This window comes from Callorhinus ursinus, unplaced genomic scaffold (genome assembly GCF_003265705.2).
Source record: "Callorhinus ursinus isolate GAN/ISIS: 27379988/994484 unplaced genomic scaffold, GSC_fseal_2.0 scaffold25, whole genome shotgun sequence".
NCBI lineage: Eukaryota > Metazoa > Chordata > Mammalia > Carnivora > Otariidae > Callorhinus > Callorhinus ursinus.
In genome coordinates this window covers 23,487,551-23,507,876 of record NW_027397087.1, presented here as the reverse complement: position 1 = coordinate 23,507,876, position 20,326 = coordinate 23,487,551, and positions in this window count along the sequence as shown.

The window sequence follows — 20,326 nt, the reverse complement described above, 5'->3', positions numbered from 1 at the left end:
CTAGCCTGGTGCCAGGCACACAGCGGCATACTGTACTACTGCGCGAGGCAGGGAAGTAGGGGGACAAAATGAAATAGGGCAGCGCCGGGGGGAACAGAGATTTGCACATACCTCACTGAGCACCAAGGCTCAGTGTCTTGCCTCCCAACGTATGTGAAGTAAGCTTGACTGTATCCTTCACGACTGAGGATGTTGCTATGCTAATGAGCGTGCATCTCAACATCTTATTATCCGGAATGAAAATAAGAATCTCTGCGTGGAGTTACCATATTCTAGCTAAAACCCAGTCGATAAAGAGGTATTTGCTAAGGGAGTTTATTTGGTTAGGATTCGCCTCTTGTTTCCGAAAAATTGAGGGCAAGAAAATAAACTTAAAAAAAAAAAACCAAAAACGCTCATGTTATGTTGAGATACGACCGGGAGCCCTTTCCCTGGCTGGTTACTCGTCCTGAAGATGGCATCACTTTCAAGGCAATGCTAATCTCACTTCAGCCTGACTGATACCCTTCTCCACGTCCGTGTTCACTTCCTCTTACGATTTCCTACTAGTGTCCACTCTAATTTTGTTGTTATTGTCATTATCATAGACAGATAGCACTTTACAGGTTGAAATGCACACGTCATGGTGAATCCTCAGAACCACCCCCTTTGCTATATATTATTATCCACCTTTGGCCAAAGGGGAGATTGTCTCCAGGTCTCATGTGGCAGAGGGAGGAAGCAAATTGGCCCTTCCCTTTCCTTCCTTCCTCCCTCCCTCCCTCCTTCCCTCCCTCCTTCCCTCCCTTCTTCCTTTTTTTCTTCCTTCCTTCCCTCCTTCCCTCCCTCCCTCCTTCCTTCCTTCCTTCCTTCCTCCCTTCTGCCTTCCTTCCTTCTGCCTTCCGCCTTCCTTCCCTCCTTCCCTCTCTTCCTCCCTTTCTCTCCCTCCCTCCTTCCTCTATTCATTAAGCATGCATTTATTTCGCCTTAATTAAATGGCAGTTATGTTACTAAGTACTAGGGATGAAACAGGATCCTGGAAGCCCAGTTGACTCCAAATCCAGCACCGTTTCCACTGAACCATTCTGGATAAGCCTTTTTTATTTTATTTTATTTTATTTATTTGTTAGAGAGAGAGAGAGAGAGAGAGAGAGAGGGAGTGCACATTATGCCCGAGCATCCAAGGGCATCGCTTCATTTCATTCTGCCAGCAGCTGGAAAAGTAACTGGTATCATCCCATTTTACAGATAAAGAAACTGAGGCTCAGTGAGGTGACCAACACACACCCAAGCTTGCATAGTGATCTGTAGCTAAGCTGGGACTGAATTTAGATTTACCCTGACTCTAAATCTCAAATGTCCTGCCCAAATTAAACTGTTACCTGGAGAAGGATGGAAATCAGGAAATCAGCTAAATGTAGGTGATTCCCAAGGCTGCCGCTTGGACTCCCCTACTCCTGAAAAATAATTTCAGAGCTTTGAGCAGGGAAGAATCCTAAGGTAGGAAGGGCACTTAATCTGGCCAGTCCCGCAACCAGGGGGCAACAGATTCCAAGGCTAATGCCCGGTCTCTAGACTCTCAGTGAAGTTCTCTGCTCAACAAACCGCACAGTCTTGACTCACCTGAGCTTGAGAGAGTTCGATCATCAGCCAAACACATTCACAGGCAAAATTTCACTTTCTTGGTGGAGTATTTACTTCTTTGAATCAACTACCTAGACCTGGCTGTACCTATCTGGTAAGACCTCCCCAGTCCTGTCATCTGGCCTGAGATTCTGCGGAGTTCCAACAGGCCTCTGGAGCCTCCAGGAGCCGTGAGAGTCCCCATCTCGGTGCCCTCGGTGACAAGGACTGTGTCCCACGTGCCCAGACGAAGGTCACAGGAAGCCCCAGGGCCACAGAGTTTGGCTCTCCTGTCTGACCAGCATTCCCAGAATCACGTTACAGCAGGGGCCAAAGATCAAAAATTTTATGGGCGCTTGGGGAATTATTCCCCCCCACAACCCATCTGCCCTTTCATCTGCACACCCACTGCCCCAGAATAGCAAACAGCTCATCGCTCCTAAGCTGTTTCTCGAAAGACTTCACAGCAGGAAAACAGAGGCTAGAAATATTTCAAAAGCTTGGCCACAGCTGTCTGCAGGAGCCCATTTGAAAAGTCTTCGTGCAGAAAATCTCCTTCTTCCTTTAAAGCGCCAGCCGCTGGTTTTGCTCAGCTTGGAGAACCGTAGTGTCACCATCACCCTTCGGGCTTCCTGCCTACCTGTATCTGGCCAAGGGGCCCTTCTAAATGGCGGAAATCACATTCAGGAACAGAAGCTTCTAATCCTCCATGACAAACACACATGGGATCTGAGAGGGATTCCCACCTCTCTCGGAGAGGAGACTGCTTGCTGTGTGGAGCATCAGCTTCATTCTCACCCATGGGTGTCTAGGTGACCCATTGCTCTGGCTTTTCCTGGGCTAATGATGCTTTTGCAAACCCCAAGGATAAACCAGTGTAGAAACAGCTTCTATGAAGTGGGAGTTTTTCTTGCTTGATTCCTTGATAGGTAAATCTCCTAAGAAGAGTAAAGTCAGAACAGTACTTTCCTTAGACCTAGGCATGAGGGATACCACCGCCGGGTCCTTCCCTGGCCATTCCTCTCCCCAGGAAGTGAAGAGTCTCTATCCACCTGGAGTCCACATCTGCCTTTGCATACTGTTCTCTGGCAACTGGGACCTCAGAATTCCCGACCCAAAAGTCCCCGAGCCTGTTTCCAGACCTCCGTGGGCCTCATCCCTGGGTCTATCCTTCAAGGCGAGGCAATGACCACAATATGTAGACCCCAAAGTTCCAAAGGGTAGCCAAGCGGTGCAAGGGGTGGCTAAGGAAGCAATTTGTGGGGCGATGTGGATACTGCTGGCCTGTGTGAGGCCTCTCAGGTATGAGGCAGAGCAGGGGCGAGAGCCAGCCTTTCTTCTACCACCTTGTCCGAGGGCAGACTATGGAGAAGTCCACGTTCTGGACTTTGTCAAGGTAGGAAGATAACAATATTTTATATAACGGTTTTTTTAGCTTGCTTTGTAACCCTCACTTATGCAGACACACAGCATGGGGGATTCCTTTCTGCTCTTGTAAGTGGCCTCACAAATGCTAGGATGGGTCTGAGCCAGAATTCATCTCAGAGTAAACAAGCTCAAGGACGTTGCCTTACTCATTCATGCAGCCAGAACTTGCTTCATTGCTGGCATATGCTAAGCCTCGTGCCAGGGCCTGGGCATACCACAGTGAACAAGATGGTTACGGCCTGGCTGGCAGGGGGGCGCTGGACTGCTGCCGCTGAATGAGGAAAGCCTCAGTACCAGGAAATGACTGCTGAGCCCGTGCTAGGAAGGAGACGGAGTAGGGAGGACTAATTCTGAGTGAGTGGCCGGAACCTGACTCTTCGTGTTTCAAGATCCATTTTAATTAAGAAAGAAAGAACGTAGAGGCCTGGGGCCAGCAATTAAATTAATTCAAGAAAGTTGTGTTGTCTTTTTATGCCAGGACTGTCCTGAGCTTTGGGAAACCAGAGACACGGACCCTCCTGGGTGACGTAAAATCTAGAGAAGCACATGGATAGACATAGAACTAACCTCAGGGTCAGGACAGGGAAACAGTAGAAATACAAGCTAGGGGGGTAATGGGAACACAGAAGGAGACGTGATTAATTTCTTCATGGCTCCACACCAGAAATAACATTTCAACTGAGTTTTTCAGGTTGAAGTAGACTTTCCGAAGAGCACAGAAACACACAGAGACATTCCTGGTTGAGAGAAGAGCTTGAGCAAATGCCCTGTGGCGGACCATTACATTAGGTGCAGGGGGAAATGACTGGTTATCCCACACAGCTTTAACTCCGGATACCTAAGGATGTGGGAAGCAGGCTACAAAAGAGTTTCGACCAGATTTTGGCAGGTCTTGCCCTCAGGCTGAGGAGATTCAGGGTTCTGGAAAAGTGGGGAAATATTTTAGAATAATCATTCTGGTGACAGTCACTGTAGGCACTGAAAGAAATTGAAGGCAAGGAGACCAGAAGAGGTCTATGGCAATAACATAGGCAAGAGGATTTAAGGTCGGAAAACAAGCTTTTGCTGGTAAAAAGTAGAGACTAGGCCTGATAGTTCTGAGTTTTAATCTAACTTGCAAAACAATCATCCATTTTAACTCCTTCCTCTTGGCCACCTTCTAATAGTCAAGGATCGTTGGTTGCAGCCACAAGCGATAGACACTAATACTGGGTGACCTGAGCAGAACCGGCCCTTTTCAGCTGACCATGCAGCAGCTCACAGAACCTAGGGGAAGGCTGAAGGGGCAGCCTTGGAAGGACGAGTGCCACGGTAGCTCTGAGGCTCCAGGTGGAAACCCCTCCAGGAAAGGCTGCTAGAACATGGACTGATCTGCCCCCACTGACTCCCCCGGTATTTTTATCACTCTTCTCATGATGCAAATCTCAGCCTAAGCTGTTGACCTCACTTGGGTCACTTTCCTACCCCTCTGCTAGGGGAAGGCAGGTCACTGTTATCATCCATCTCATGAAACTCTCCAGTTGGGAAGCAGAATGTTCACCAAGCCACGGGTGTGCCCTCCTTGAGAGCGGCAACTCATTCTGTCTTGCTCACTATGTGTCCCGATTGCCCAGAAGGGTGCCTGGCCCCTGGCATAGGCAGGATTAACATCCACTGACTGCAGGAGGCCACATAAATAGAGTGATGGACGTCACAGCACCTTACTAGTTTCCTCCTACCCACCACTGACATCTCTGCCCTCCCAGCGCGTCAGGAGGGCACCAGTGCCCCGAGCTTACCCCCAGGGGTTTGGGGAACTGGTCAATCTACTCGCAGCTCCTCCTCAGCTCAACTGATGTCCTCGTGCCAATTCTCCCACTGTCCCAGGGTGCTCTCCCTGGGATTTCATAGCACCGGTGATGATTTCCTGTTGAATGGGATGTTTGGGATTTGGGCTTTCTCTTTAAATACCGTTTCCATTCGGGATGTGAGTTCATTTATTCTGGAAGTTATTTTTCATCATCTTTTCTCTCCCCAAGTTCTTGCACCATGGGCCTTCCTGCCTTCCTGTTGTTGGCCCTATAAATATTATGTTTCTGGAGAGCTGCTGGGGAGGTGGGGGGGGGGGTGGGGATTACTTAACTTGGCGCTTTTTGCTATTTTTTCCCCATCCAGGGCACTCTGCAAGGTATCTGCAATGGGCTGTGTCCCCTCCAACATGAGGTGCCTTTCTAGAGGTCAAGGCTGCTGTTAAATTAAGGTCTGTCCTCAGTTTCGGACACAGGCTCCAAAGGACGTTTGGAAGCTGCCGTTATCCAAGGGAGAGCCAAGTCCTTTGCTCCAGGCATTAGATTTAAGCATGTTTGGGAAAAGGAAAAAGATAAAAGAAAAAATACTGCCTGTTTGGCACAAAGTTGCTACTTTTCTAATCAAACTGGCCCAGCTCTGTTTATGGCTCAGCATCAATATTAAGTCATCATAAAACTGAAGGTTTATGGTCCCTAAAAGAAATATTGAAAAATGTATACAACCTATAACTCCTAAAATATGTTAACTAGATTTTTTCCATATGGACAGTAGGACTATTTTGTGGAGGTGATAGGCTGGCTGCATCCATGTGCGGAGCAGCTTTGGGGGAACTGTCCCCAGCTTCCTCTGTGAGCTCCCTGACATGGTCTTAAAACTCTTTACAAATTCCCATTGCCCTCAGGGTAAAATGCAGACTCCAGACCATGGTCTTCGAGGCGCCCCCTCACTCATGGGCTGGGCCATACTGGCCCCTGTCCCTTGAAGCTCTGTGCTACAGGAGGCCACCTGCTGTCACGTCGCGGTGCCCTGCCTGGTGTCTCCTCTTCGCTCTTCATCTGTCTTCTCTTTCTCTCCCTGTGGGTCATAGCTGGAACATCACCTCCTCAAAGACCTACTCCGTTCCCCCCCATTACTCTCTTTGGGCTATCACCCTGTTTGTTCCCCTCCGCTTATCAGAACCCGAAAAGAGCGTGTCTGTGCACTCCTTTGCATCTTGACTTCCCGCTTCCTAGGGGGACTGGGAGCACCAGGACCAGCAACCTGCCCTACCTGTGTCCGGCTGCTTCTTGGCTTTGCATCTCGCCTGGCACTTACCAGAAGCTCTGGGGACGTTTCCTGACCAAGAGGGCCTCGTGAAGCAAGAGGACCATCTTGTCCATCTGGAGAGAAATCCTACCCACTTGGCTCTTCTGCTTAGCTTTTTAGCACCAGTGCATGGAGCATTTTAACACAGGGCCACCCATGTCTGGGGAAGGTGACAGACAGGGTGACTGACTCACCATCCTCCACTCTATCGGGACCTCACTCCCTAGCCCTGTGATCTTGCTTCCCTAAGACCCATATCTTTTTCTTCCTTCAAAAAGGAAATATTATTGCTTCTCTCATAGAAAAGTGGCCTGTTGTGGGTGCTCAATACATTTTCATTTCCTTCCTTTTCTGCAAATCACTTTGCAAGAAGGCCTGACAACTTTAAGTTCTTTAGGGAGGGAGAGGAGATCACTAAGCAGGAGAGAGACATGGTGCTTGGGGAGAAAAACCACAGCTGCCAAGAAGGGGTCACCTCCTGGCATGCTGCTAAGTACGACGTCAATGACATCTTCGAGATCCATCCCTTGAAGCTTCCGAGGGATGTAGCAGGGAGAGCTTGACTCAACCCTGCACGTCCATGTATTAATTCAATGTCCTGGACAAGTCTTTGAAACCCCCAAGGCTCAGTTTCTTCCACTGTAAAATGGGCACAATAATACAACCCTGCCGATTTTGTAACGCTGTTGTACAGCTCTCATGAAACCAAGCATTTGAAAATGAGTTGTCCTCGTGAAGAGCTGTAGGATTCAAGGGACTGTGGTCAGGAGGTGGGTGGGCACCCCTGCTTTATACCAGCACCCGTATCCTTGAAAATGCCTTCCCGTGTGCACAGTGAAATATGGAACTTCAGAGCAGAAGTGACTTTAGCAGTCATGTAAAGGTGATCTTTTGTAGCTTTTTTGGGGAAAAAATGTTATTGTGGTAAAATACACACACTTAAAAAGTGCTAACTTAACATTACACATTTTTAAGTGTATTGTTCAGTGGTATTAAGTTCATTCACACTGTTGTATAACCCTCACTACCATCCATCTCCAAAGTTCTTTTCATCTCACAAAACTGAAATTGTAGACCCATTAAACAGTAAATCCCCATTCCCTCCTCCTGGCTCTATGAATCACACTAGTCTTGGTATCCCATAGAAGTGGAATCATGCAGTATTTGCCTTTTTGTGACTGGCTCATTTCACTCAGTGTAACGTGCTCAAGATCTATCCACATTGTAGCATGGGTCAGAATTTCCTTCCTTTTTAAGGTTGAATAATATTCTATTGTATGTCTGTACCACATCGTGTTTATCTATTAATCTGTTGATGGCTCCTTGGTTGCTTCCACCTTTTGGCTATTGTGAATAATGCTGTTATGAACATGGATGGACAAATCTCTCTTCAAGACCCTGCTTTATTCTCCTGGGTATATACCCAGAAGTCAAGTTGCTGGGTCATAGGGTAACTCTATGTTTAATTTTTTGAGGAACCACTACGCTGTTTTCTAACACAGCTGCACCATCTTACATTCCCACCAACAGAGCATAAGGGTTCCAATTTCTCCACATCCTTACCAACACTTGTTATTTTCTGTTTTGGGGGTTTTTTTTTTAAAGATTTTTTTTATTTATTCGACAGATAGAGAGCACAAGTAAGCAGAGTGGCAGGCAGAGGGAGAGGGAGAAGCAGGCTCTCCGCTGAGCAGGGAGCCAGACGTGGGGCTCGATCCCAGGACCCCAGGATCATGACCTGAGCCGAAGGCAGACGCTTAACCAACTGAGCCACCCAGGCGCCCCTGGGTTTTTTGTTTTGTTTTGTTTTGTTTTAATGGTAGCCATCCTAATGGGTGTGAGGTTACGTATCCTATTATGGTCTTGACTTGTACTTATTTAATACTAGTGATGTTGAGCATCTTTTCATGTGTTTATTGTCCATTTGTATTTCATCTTTGAAGAAATACCGATTCAAGTCCTTTGCCTATTTTTTAATGGGAGTTTTTTGGGGTTTGTTGTTGCTGAGTTATAGGAGTTCTTTATATATTCTAGATCTTCACCCCTTCTCGGATATATGGTTTACAAGTATTTTTCTCTTTCCATGGGCTGCCTTTTCTGCTCGTTTGTCTGTTGATGTACAGAAGTTTTTAATTTTGATGAAGTTCAATTTATCTATTTTTCTTTCATTGCTTGTGTTTTTTGGTGTCATATCCAAGAAAGAATTGCCAAAAGCAATGTTATGAAGCTTTTTTCTTATGTTTTCTTCTAAGAGTTTTATAGTTTCAGCTCTTACATTTATGTCTTTTTCCGTTTCAAGTTAATTTTTGTATATGGTGTAAGGGTAAGGGTCCAACTTCATTCTTGTGGTAAAGATGACTTTTGACAGATGAGAATACTGAGCACAGAAGGGAAGTAGTCCACCCAGGGTAAGGCAGCTGGATAGAGACAGAGCCAAAGCTAAAACCCACACCTCCTGTGTCTTAGTCCAAAGCTCTCTCTACTCGTCTAGGAAATAGACCTGCTGGGAGTAGGTGACCCAGGGCTTCACTGCGTGTCGTATCAGAAACAACTGGAGAAACAAAATGGGATATTGGGGCTGGTGGGTTTTGCTCTAGGTGGGGTCAGCCAGCCCCAAGTCCAGACCACTGTGCCAAGAGTACATGATGGGTTTGTTTTCCCTTAGGTAAGAGCGTCATCCTTCGGAACACCTGCGACCACCCAAAGTGAACAGCAGGCAAAGGAAAGATATTACAGAGAAACTGGCTCTGTGCTTGGTCACGTGGTGACTTGGTGGAATGTCGCTTTTAGTCACTGATATGAGGAGAAAAAAATGCCAGTGGCCTTCCATGTATATATCTTTGTGCTCAGTGGCCAGCAAACTGGAAACAACTTGTGCTTTGAAACATTATGTTGAGGATGGAAAGGAAAATGTGGGGCTTTGATAAAGCTGCTGGACTAAAGGCAGAGGTTGGCAAACTATAGCCCACAGGCTAAGTAAAGTTTTATTGGAAAAAAGCCATGTTCATTTGTGGGTTATCGTCTGTGGCTGCTTTTGTCCTTCAACAGCAGAGCTGAGTCATTGTGACAGAGACGTATGGCCCACAGAGCCTAAATTATTTCCTATCTGGCCCTCTACAAAAAAAGAAATTGCTCACCTGTGGACTCCGTAATAAGGGACAGTTGAATGGCTCAATAGCGGAAACCCTATGCCTGCAGGGCAGCCCAATCCTCAGGGAGGGACCTTGTGACTCACAACGGGCTGGACGGTGGCCCTTAACCACATCAGGAGGTGGACTCATGGCAACCTGAGGAAGTTCTAGCTGTTCTGTACTCTCACCCTGCTTTCCTAGGCCCAGCCTAGAGCAGATCTGGTAGTTGTGAAGTCGTTGAGCCTAGAGAAGAGCTGTAGCTCAGCCCAACCGCACTCACTGGTCACACTCTTGAGACACCAGCTAAGTTTCTGGTCTAAAGGCAGAGTGGCAGCTTGGAAGTAAAGATTCAAACACATGGGATAGAGGTTGACACAGCGCCTCACACTGTTGTCATTATTTTCAGCTTTTTTACACATGTCATTAATAAGTCGTCACTTTCAAAATTGATATTAATTAGTCTTCATTTCAATGTGTTTGTAAGCAATTCTCAAACTTACTGACCTTGTCCGATAGAAAGTGCCAGAAAGACAAGAGTTTTTATAAATCTTAGCTCTGTCACCATGAGCCGACCTTGGGAAAATGACCTGATTTCTCTCATTTCTATTTCCACATCTATAAACAGGAGGATGATTCCAAGGGTTGATGTGAGAATTCAATAAGAGGATGGGCATGAAACTGCTAGAACATTCCATAAATGCCAGTTTCCATTCCTTAGTCCTTTTGGCAAAACACCACCCACGAACAGCAGCTTCTCTTCTAGAGACTGAGCCTCTGAAGCCTTTTGATCGCTTCTCTCCTCCACACCCCTCACACTGCCCTGACTGCTCTGGACATGAGCAAACCATTGTGCTACAATGCAAGGGGTTCTCAAGGTACAGCTACAGTCATTTTGTTTTTTCGGTGAAATGTCTATTCTTTGGAAGCCGCTGTGGGCTTAGCCCACTGGAGAGACGCAGTTTCAGGAAGTATGCCCTCGTTTTAGGCCACCCCACCCCTCGGGATCCCAGGATGCCGCAGCTCCCAACTTCTGGTTCCTGCCCTCGTCTTCCTCAACCACAGTCATTTCTACAAACCCAGATGCCGAGGTCTCCAGATGAGTTAGTGAGAATGTTTATCACCTTGCTGTTTATTACAGAAAATATTGTTGGACGTGTGGACACAGGGGCTGGAGAAATCAATCATGCCCCTATGCAGCCATTGGAATGTAGAGTAGATATACACTCACTGAAATGAAAAGATGTTTGCCATACAGTTAAAGGAAAATTGCAAATTTCAAGACCACATCAGCCAAACAAGGAAAATTACTTTTAGTTTTAGACGTTACAAATATCTACTCTCATCTGTGTATTTGCACGGGGTAGTATAAAGATGCAACAAGTTGGGCGCCGGGGTGGCTCAGATGGTTAAGCGGCTGCCTTCGGCTCAGGTCATGATCCCAGGGTCCTGGGATCGAGTCCCGCATCGGGCTCCCTGCTCCGCGGGGAGCCTGCTTCTCCCTCTGCACCCCCCCCCGCCTCTCTGTCTTCCATGAATAAATAAATAAAATCTTAAAAAAGAAAAGATGTAAGACGTTAATAGTAGTTTCCTCTGGTTAAATTGTTTCTTTTCTATATTTGTGAATTTTCTAAAGTACATATTATTTATATTTCAGAGTTTTCTTTGTAGTGGGAAAAAAGTATAATGCTACATATGAAGTAAAAATGCTTCATATGGGGTTAAAAAACAAAAACAGGGAGGTCCTCTTCTCCAATGTAGACAGGTAAATAAATACAGAGGGAAAACAGACCCCATCCTTCAGGGCTCTGCCTTGCTTGTCACGCTAATAGCATAATAGCAAAAGAGTTGTACTACAAAACCCCAAGTCTTGGTTCATTCTTTTCCTTGTGTTCAGGGACTGTGAGTTTACAGCCTTTTCCAAGGTGGGACGTACAAGCTAGAAGGTCCTGCAGAAGCTGTGTACCATTTCATTTTCTGAGGGCTGGAGGGGTGTGCTGAGTTCTCACACCGGCTTGCGACCCTTCTCCTTACTCTTGGCCATGTCTCCTGTCTTGGTCCTCCAACCTTTATTTCTAGACGCTCTGACTTTGGCCCTTGTCACCCTCAGCTCCTACTTGGTCACATTTTCTATAACCACAGCTTGAGGTGACAAATAATATGAGTGGATTCTGGACCAAAAGGAACCTTTTGCTACCAACTGGAAAGGAAACTTGACTGGGACTCAAGAGATTCATGCTGCCCTTTGTGGTCTGAGCCCTCCGTGGTGACCTTCACCTCCAGGAACCCAGGGTGTTCAAGACCAGTTACTAAGGGCTGTTCAACCAGATAAGACCACAGTGAAGATCACACCAATTATCATCACTGTGCTTCAGAAAAATCACATTGTCTGGCTTTTAGGTGTGTTGATTGTGGTCATTTAATGGATCCTCTGCACAAAAAGGCCCAACATACTGACTTTTTCACCAAAAGCAAGCCCCTTAAGCCAGACGTTAAAGACTGTGATGGTACAATATCAACCAGTGAGCTTTATGTGTAGAAACTGTCTGTGCTGGAAACAAAGGTGATCATCACCACAAATTTCATGATGTCATGAATCTATAAACACCCCAAGGGCAATCTATTCCTTAGTGAAGGCCATATGAATTCTCTTTCGACACGAACTCACATCCTCAAGGCAGCATGCATGGCTTTCTGGGGCTCTGTTATGACCCCTCGTTAGTTTCTATGTTGTGTTGTAGGGATACAGCACAAAAATGGACCCGAGACCAGTGTCTTCGCTCAGGTGAGGAAGCAGAGCTCAAACACACAATTTTGATACAGACATCTCAGGGTAAGAACAAACTGCTGTGGAAGCTCCTTGTGGGGGGACTGAACCAGAAGTGGGGTTCAAGGAAGCTTTCTGGGAGACAGTGACACCTAAGCTGAGTCCTTAACCCAGGTTAGACTGAGTCACACATGAAGAGAATTTCGAGGATCCAGAAATCAGGTATTTCACTGTTCGAATGGAAGCGTCCTAAAAACTGGAAGTTTGGGATAAATCCCAGAAGCAGAAACCCACATCAATTATAGCCTGTGGAGCCCGGCTACCCTATGGTGCTATGTTTCATGGGCTTTTCACAACTGCTTTCATTTCAAGTCCCTATTGACTTAAGCTCAGCCTCACCTTTGAGATCAGTGTGGAGGAGAATAATGTGGGAACATTTTCTCTTACATCAGCAAGAAGATTTGCAGCTCAGGTGGTGGTACCCAAGTTCCTGTCACACCCCCTAGAAGGAGCCATCCTGCCCTGGGCTGGGGAAAGTCTCCCGGGAAGCTCCACATGCCCCCTGATGGATGGGTATGTCAGGGCGTGTGACAGAGACAAACTCCACTGCCATGTGAAAGTGCTGAGTGGCAGTTAACAGTCCAGGTCTCCCCACCTGCCTGCAGTTGGCACCTCTCATTTGCCTTTCCTTCTTACTTTTGAGCCCCAGTAGGGAAAGTGTGTCAGCCAGAGCCCATCCATCATGGGGCATTTGTCCAAAATCAAAGCCCCCATGTCCTTCATTTAACACTGCTTGGGCATTCCCAGATTATCGCAGATTTGTTAGCCAGTCAGAGCAAGGCAATGGGAAGGCTCCTGGGGGGGTCCTCAGCACCCTCACACCCTTGGCCCTGGCGCTTTGTGAAGGGGATGTGTCAATCGGGAACAGACGCCATTTTGATGAACTTCAGAAGATGAGACCCTACAGCCAGGTCTTTAGGAGAAGCATCTCCCCTCCCCCCACCACCACATGGAAGGACCCGTTTGAAAAGAAAGCAAAGGGGCCCAGGGAGCTGAGAAGTGGAATTCTTATTTACAAGCTAAAATGCTCTTGACAGCCCTGGATGACCACCTCTCCACCAATTCCTCCAATGGCCGAGAGGTGGCGAATGGGCCCCAGGGTGGGTGAGAACAAGACGGTCCGGCAACGCTGGGCTGGAGCCCAACACAGTGGCACCCACTCCGAGCCTCAGTTTCCTCCGTTTCAAAATGAGAGAGCTCCTACCTACCTCAGAGGGTTGTCTTGAAGACTAAGTCAGATAAGGTATTTAAGGCCACCTGGACCAGCCTCGGGCACAGAGCAAGCCAGCCGCATATGGTAATTATTATTACTCACGTAAAATTATTAAGTTGCTGTGGAATTCTGCCAATAAATTATTGACTGGTAAGATTATAGATTTTTAAAGTTGCAGTTCAATCTTCTGTTCTTTAAAACCACCTTTGATATAAACAGGAATTCTTGCTATTTAGCAGCTCAGGTACGCTGTTAAATCAGGAACATATGCATTTGCCCAGATCCACATTTTTGTTTTATTTTTCTCAAAGCGCCCCACAAACAAACAAAATAATAATAATAACAACGATGACAACGATCCTCTCTTCCTGAGCTACTATTGAGTCCTACCTCAACAATAAAATATTAAAAATGTGAAGAATAGCATTTCATTCTCCTTGCAGGCCACAGAACCCCACTGCACGAGATCACATTTGCAGTAACTGAAATGACAGATGCTGTCAGTGAAACTGAAGAGGTCTCGGGAGTATTGTTGCGGTTTGGCTAAATGATGATCAGATGAAATATCGTTGGTTAAGTCTTACTGAGGATGTCTTCACATTAGAGCTATTTACAAAAAAAAAAAAAAAAAAGCGCGACCTGAAGTCAGCATGGACTTGCTGTTTTTCTCGTGCATGTTTTTCATTTTGATATTATATCATGAACAGCTGTAAGGATAATGTTAATTGTCCCTTCTGGAAACATTCATCACAAGGGCTTATTTATTATTTGGTTTAAGTATTTAAAAAGTTAAAGCATTTCCAAGCTGTTACTATTGAAATATTTCTAATATTGCAAAAGAGTAGTTATTTTCAGAGAGCCTGCTCTTAAGATTCCCACTTAGGAAGGAAAATAATAAACCATGTTCCACGGATTTGGTTAATAAGGCTGAAAGGTGCATTGGGAATAGTTCTTTTTTCCATTGAGAACCAAAAATTTTGGTTTTTCAGCCTATTCTCCACATACAGAAATGGTGCTGCAAATTTTTGAGAGTGTATGGATGATGGACTTGGCCGTTATCAATGTGACGGAAGCCTGGAGGGCCCTGCGACCCCAAGAGAATATCCTATAGTCATGTAGGACTTTAGAAAGCATTTTCTGGGTTGTTTTTTTGTGTTGTTTTTTTTTTTTGTCAACCACGTAATTGTTCCATAAATGAGGCTTTCGCAGCACTACTTCACCGATGAAGAGACTGAGAGAGAGGGTTTGTGGCTTACACAAGATCAGCCAGTTGACTTTTCTTTTTAATAAGTGAAGTGCCAGGCACTGTGCTTTGCTAGGCAGAGCTTCCACTAAGCCAGATGGAGTAGATTAGGATAGAAAAGGAAGGCCCAGTCCTCTTGGTGTGGCAAGCCAGGAGCAGGCTACCTTTCAGCACCCTCACACCCTTGGCTGGGCAGCTTTGTGAAGGGCATAGGCTTGCACAGACTCGCAGGAAGACCCTGGTGCTAGGCCTTAGGAACACAACAATGGACCCAAAATGGTACAGTCTTGGCCTTCAGAAATTTCTAATCACTCAGCTAAAAAAGGTCATAAAGGATAGAACCGTACATTTTTGGATACCATGGCCAATGCATTCTCGTTTACTCTGTGCCTTTTTTCTGACTGTTTGACCATTTGAGTTTCTTCTTGACAGTTCAGTCAATGAAGCCCCGCTAGATGTGAATGCACAGCAAAGCCTCGTGACTACTGCCCAGCCTCCTCTTGGTATTCAGTGGCAAGTGTTGTCTTTGCTAGTTGGAAAGGCTTCATAAAAATCCACTCCACATTTCTCAGATCCAAAGGAACACTCATCAAATTTCCTTTTTCTCCAAGGTAAACTATGATACGTAGAAAGAGCGGGAAAAATCTGCCCATTCCTTGTGAACTTGAAAAGAAATTAGTTAATGCAAATCTTAAGAGAGACGTGTGGTAAGACAGCTAATTTTGAAGTCTGTCACTACAGTGCAATACCTTTAAAAAATTATTATTATTTTCCTAAAGAATCACTGGAATGGACTTTGCAGTTGTATCTTTGGAAATGAGATCCCTGGGTGTTGAGAGGCTGGAATTTTCCCTGGGGACACAATAATGAGGAAATGTAAGAATGCTGAAGGAATTTGAAGCATGACTGTGGAAACTGGGTTGGGACCATCTCAAAGGAACAACAAAGGATGTTCTGTTCCCCCCGTGACTGTGTTTCTCCCAGTTTGGATTCTTTTGAGGTTCAAACAGGGAAGTTGTCCTTGGCAGGGTTCCACTGAATGTGCCACTTTCCCCCCTCCTCCCCGGTCACAATGATGGGGTTATTTGCCCTGCTCCAACCTGGCCAGAAAGACATCCCTCTTCAAAATGTATCCTGGTTCTTTGATCTGGGGCAGGGTCAGAGGCACAGGGGTTGAGTTCTGAATTGAAGGTTAAATTTCGTGAGACAAGGTGGCCCGGTGACGCTGGGTTTCCAAACTCAAGAGACCCCATTTAGAAGGTATTCCCCTGTTCCTTGAACCCAAATCTCTTCTGACTCATCTGCTCCGGGATGTCTGGTCTGCCTCTTGTGTGGCCATAAAGTGAACCAAAGTGATAGATGTGAATGGCCTTGGTAAATGGCTATCATGTCTGACACTAATAGAAGGAGCTGTGTTCACACGTGCACCAAATTGGTTGCTCGTTTTCTCCAATTGGCACATGGACCGGCTGGAGGACAGCCAGGTGTGAAGGAAAGAATTGGGGCTTTCAAGGCAACCTGGTTCATCACCCCCCAGAGCTGAGGGCTTGGACAAGACACCCAAGTCCCTGGAGCATCCATTTCCTTCTCTGCAGAAGAGAGATCATAACATCTGCCTTTAAAACACAGAGCAGCGGTAACAAAACCTGCCCTGAGGGGTCCTTACAAGGTTTGAAGGAGATCATGACTGTCAGGTCTCGGCCACTTCGGAGTCAACAATGAATAGCTAGTGTTGTCATCATCTCAGCTCTGGCTGTGGGATTTTTCTGGCTATTTTTCTAGGATCTAGGACTTTCTACCACTTCAGTCTCATCACTGTGGGCTCCTTCCCAAGAGGAGGCTTCTAGAAAACAGGGGTCTGGAGTGAGAAACATGCACAGGGAAAGAATTATGGGCACAGAAGAGTAGCTGGGAATTCATTTGTCCACTCTCCATTGTGTCCTTCCCTTCTCCCAGTCTTCTTGACCTGAACAATATCCCTCCCAGAGCCCTCCTACCACGCTCTGCTTTTTTTTTTTTTTTTTAATCCACAGATTTGTTTTCCTGAAAAGAGAGTATTTGGGGTTGCAGTGGCTAGAATGTTCTAAGGAATCTGTGCCTGGGCAGAGCTGGGCAGGTCTGCACAGGAAGCCCTAGGGGACAGGTGGAGCTGAGCATAGACACACAGGTGCTGAGGGCCACTGCAGACGATGGACTCCATTCTCTGGGACCTCTACCTTCATCCCCACGTCTGTAGTCTTCTATCTGGGTCTGAACCTTCCATGTGATTCCCCAGCTCCCTCTCTCCATCGTCTTCTTCACACTCAGTCCCTCATGTGTTATTGGCTTGGTTCTTTCCCCACTTTTCTGGCTCACAGCTCTTTCCGCTTTGTCTTTTCTAGGTCTGTGTCCCACTCTGAGCCTCAGTTTTGCCTCCATCCATGCTTTTGCCCTGCCCCCCACTCCCTTATTCTAGGGCACAATCAAAATTCCAGTCCCTACAGGCTCGGGGAGGTGGGGGCCATGCAGTCCTGAGAGCCACAGAAATTAGGGGGCCCTCTGAGGTCTAAGAAAGTACCAATGGCTGAGCTTAAAACAGGCCTGTCTCCTGGAGCCCCTTCCCACCCCCCACCCCCGCCCCAACCCTATCAATTAGAAGCAACGCTAAGCCAAATACCACTGCTCATGGGGCAAACCTTCCTAACTGGAAATCATTAGCTTTTTAGTTGTGTTTTTTTTTTTAATAAATCATGGTCTAAATAACCAAATAATGAATCTCTCACTAAGCAGCATAATCAATCTTCATAACCCACGGAAATACACTCTGGAAAGATTGCATTTTACTGCTGTTGAAAACCTCGGTTTCATCAAATAAAGGAACAAATTGCCATTCAGGAAATTATTCTTGGGCTAAAATATGCAATCAACACTTAGCTTCCCACCTGCACAGTCTTAGAATGCACGTGGGGTAATGACATTTGACATGGGGCTTGTTACACTTCTGACCCAGGAGAAGGGTTTTCATATTTTCAATTTGTAATGTCTGGCAAGATTCCCAAAGTAATTTTCAATTAAAGTCCCTGGTACTTGTCAAACATGAAGACATTGCCCAAAAGATGGAATAACTTCATTAGGGGGAGACACATTCACTTCATCAAGTATTGCAGCTGAGTGTGCAAATCCTGTGCTGTTTCCTTGTTTCAACCCTACAACTGAACAGAACAAAGTGATTTTCTGTCTCTGTCCTCTAAGTGGATGCAATTTAAGGGGAGGAGATGGTCCCGTCAACCTGTCAGTGGTATTCCTTCAATCTTTGGGGGAGATCTGCTCCTTCTTCCCCCATTTTAGCCATATTTATTCATTCCCTTAGCTGACTCTACTTCCCCAGATGGCTTAGGGGCAGGTACTTGACCCAAACATAGCCAGTCAGAGCTCTCCAGGATGCTTCATATCAGACTTAGGAGAGAAGCTATTTTCTCTCAGTTATGTTGCTGTTCATATTGGTCCAGAGCTGCCCTGAGAGAAAGCCCACGGGAGAGAATAAAGCCATTATGCAGAGAAACCCAAAGGCCAGAGTCTGGCGTAGAGAGCTCTGAACACATTTGAATCCCTGGTCTCAGCTGCCCGGAAAGCCAACTCTTACCTTGCCCTTTCCATGGCAGATTACGGGACCCCATACTAGCTTCTTATCGGACTTAAGTTTATGCAAATAGAATTTCTGCACTTACCACCCCAAGAGTCCTCACTAATACGTAAGTGATACCAACAGAAGCGTGCGTCGGCAGAATAAGAATCTAATAACGGTAAGAAACATTTCCTAAGTAATTTCCTTAAATATCTATTGAATTCAAACAATAATAATAGATTGTGTGTCTACTGTGAGCCAGACACTTGAGGGACAAAGATGATTAAAATATGGTTACGGATCTCCAGCGGCTCAAGGACTGGTAAGGGATACAGACACATGAACAAGCCCATGGCTGTAATAGACGTCCACAGGATCATACAAAATGCCGTGAGAGGTACATACGGAGAACTGGTGCTTGCCAGAGGGGATGGAGGTAGGGTGGGCAAAATAGGTAAAGGGATTAAGAGGCACAAACTTCAGGTCTAAAATAAATTAGTCGCAGGAATGAAAAGTACAATATAGGGAATATAGTCAATAATATTATAATAACTTCGCATGGTGACAGATGGTAAAGACACTTACCATAGTGAGCAGAGCATAATATCTACAGTTGTCAAATCGACGTTTCGGATACCTAAAACTAATTTAATACTCTGTGTCAACTAGCCTTCAATTAAAAATGAAATAAAAATGCTATGAGAGTGAGTGGCTGCAACCAGGACATTCGGGAGGGCTCTATGGAGAAGACAGCCCTTTTCTGAGTCTTGCAGGGTGAAGGCAGTTGTAATAGGTAGAGAAAGATCTAGCAGTGCCGTGGGCAAAGGGAGCATGTGCTCAGTACCGGAGGCCCAAACACGTGCGGCATTTCTCAGGAGCACCCAATAGTCCCTTGTGGATCCAGCCTGGTACTTGGAGGGGAGGGAAAAGGGGATAAAAAATGAACTTGAGAAGATAAGTTGGGAGCAGGTGATAAAAAACAATTTTACCCCCTGGCAAGGAGACGCAAAGGTCTTTAAGCAAAGCAGCAGGACGGTTGAGCAACTAGGTATGTGCTTTTGAATTTTAAGAGCAGTCTAGCAAGTAACTAGGTGATAGAGGGGAGCAACAAGAAAAAGAAGGCCAACAGAGGGGCTCCTTGTGATCCACTCGAGCCCTGAGGAAGGCATGAAGTAGAGTGAGTGAGACAGGATAAATTTTAAAAAAGATTTCAGAAGCAGAATGACCAGAATGCGGCCATGACAGAAAGTGCAGAGAGGCGAGGAGGGGTCAGCCGGGAGCACCTCCAGTGTTCTAGCTTGAAAGGTGACAGTCATGTTGTGAATCGGGGTAAGAAACACAGGAGGGGAAAACAAATCTGAATGAGCATGAGGAGTTGCAAGATGGGGTCTGATCTCAGCTCTTCCATGAACCCAGTGTCTGACCTTGGATACATTGCTTAACTCACTTAAATTTTCTTGACTCTAAGTTGAAAAGGCTAGGAAACTTCATCCCCAGCTTCCTTCCTGGCTTGAACAGTGTATGATTCAAAAGACAGAACATGAGCAAGATGGGTCTGACAAACCTGAGAGTCAAAAACAGGAAATGAAGCAGGGCGTGACTGAGAGCCCCCAAAGCTGCAAGCCCAGGGTGGCCGGTCCCTTTGATCTTGCTGCACGGAGTGGAACCACCCTGGGGAAAAGGGCACGCGGGCTTGGGAAGAGTATGGTACAGTCTTCCGAGGAGCACGCTTCACAGAAGTCATTCTTTGCTTCCTCTATAGTTCGAAAGTCTATAAAGACCGGGTGGCCAATGGGCATTTAGTATATGATAAAGATGGCTTTGCAGAGCACCAGGGAAAGGAGACACTGTTCAAAAATGATGGTGGGACAATTACAGATCCACGTGGGGAATCATGGGATTAAATCCTTACCTCCACGCTAAACACAAAATCAATTCCAGATGGACCAAAGACCTAACTATAAAAGGTAAAACTTTTAGAATCAAATGCAGAATAACTTTATAACCTTTGGAAAGTGATGGACTTTGAAAAAAAAAATTATTTTGGGGAGCCTGGGTGGCTCATTTGGTGAGGCGACCGACTCTTGATTTCAGCTCAGGTCATGATTTCAGGGTCTTGAGATCAAGCCCCACTAAGCATGGAGCCTGCTAGAGAGTCTCTCTCTCCCTCTGCCCCTCTCCATCCCAC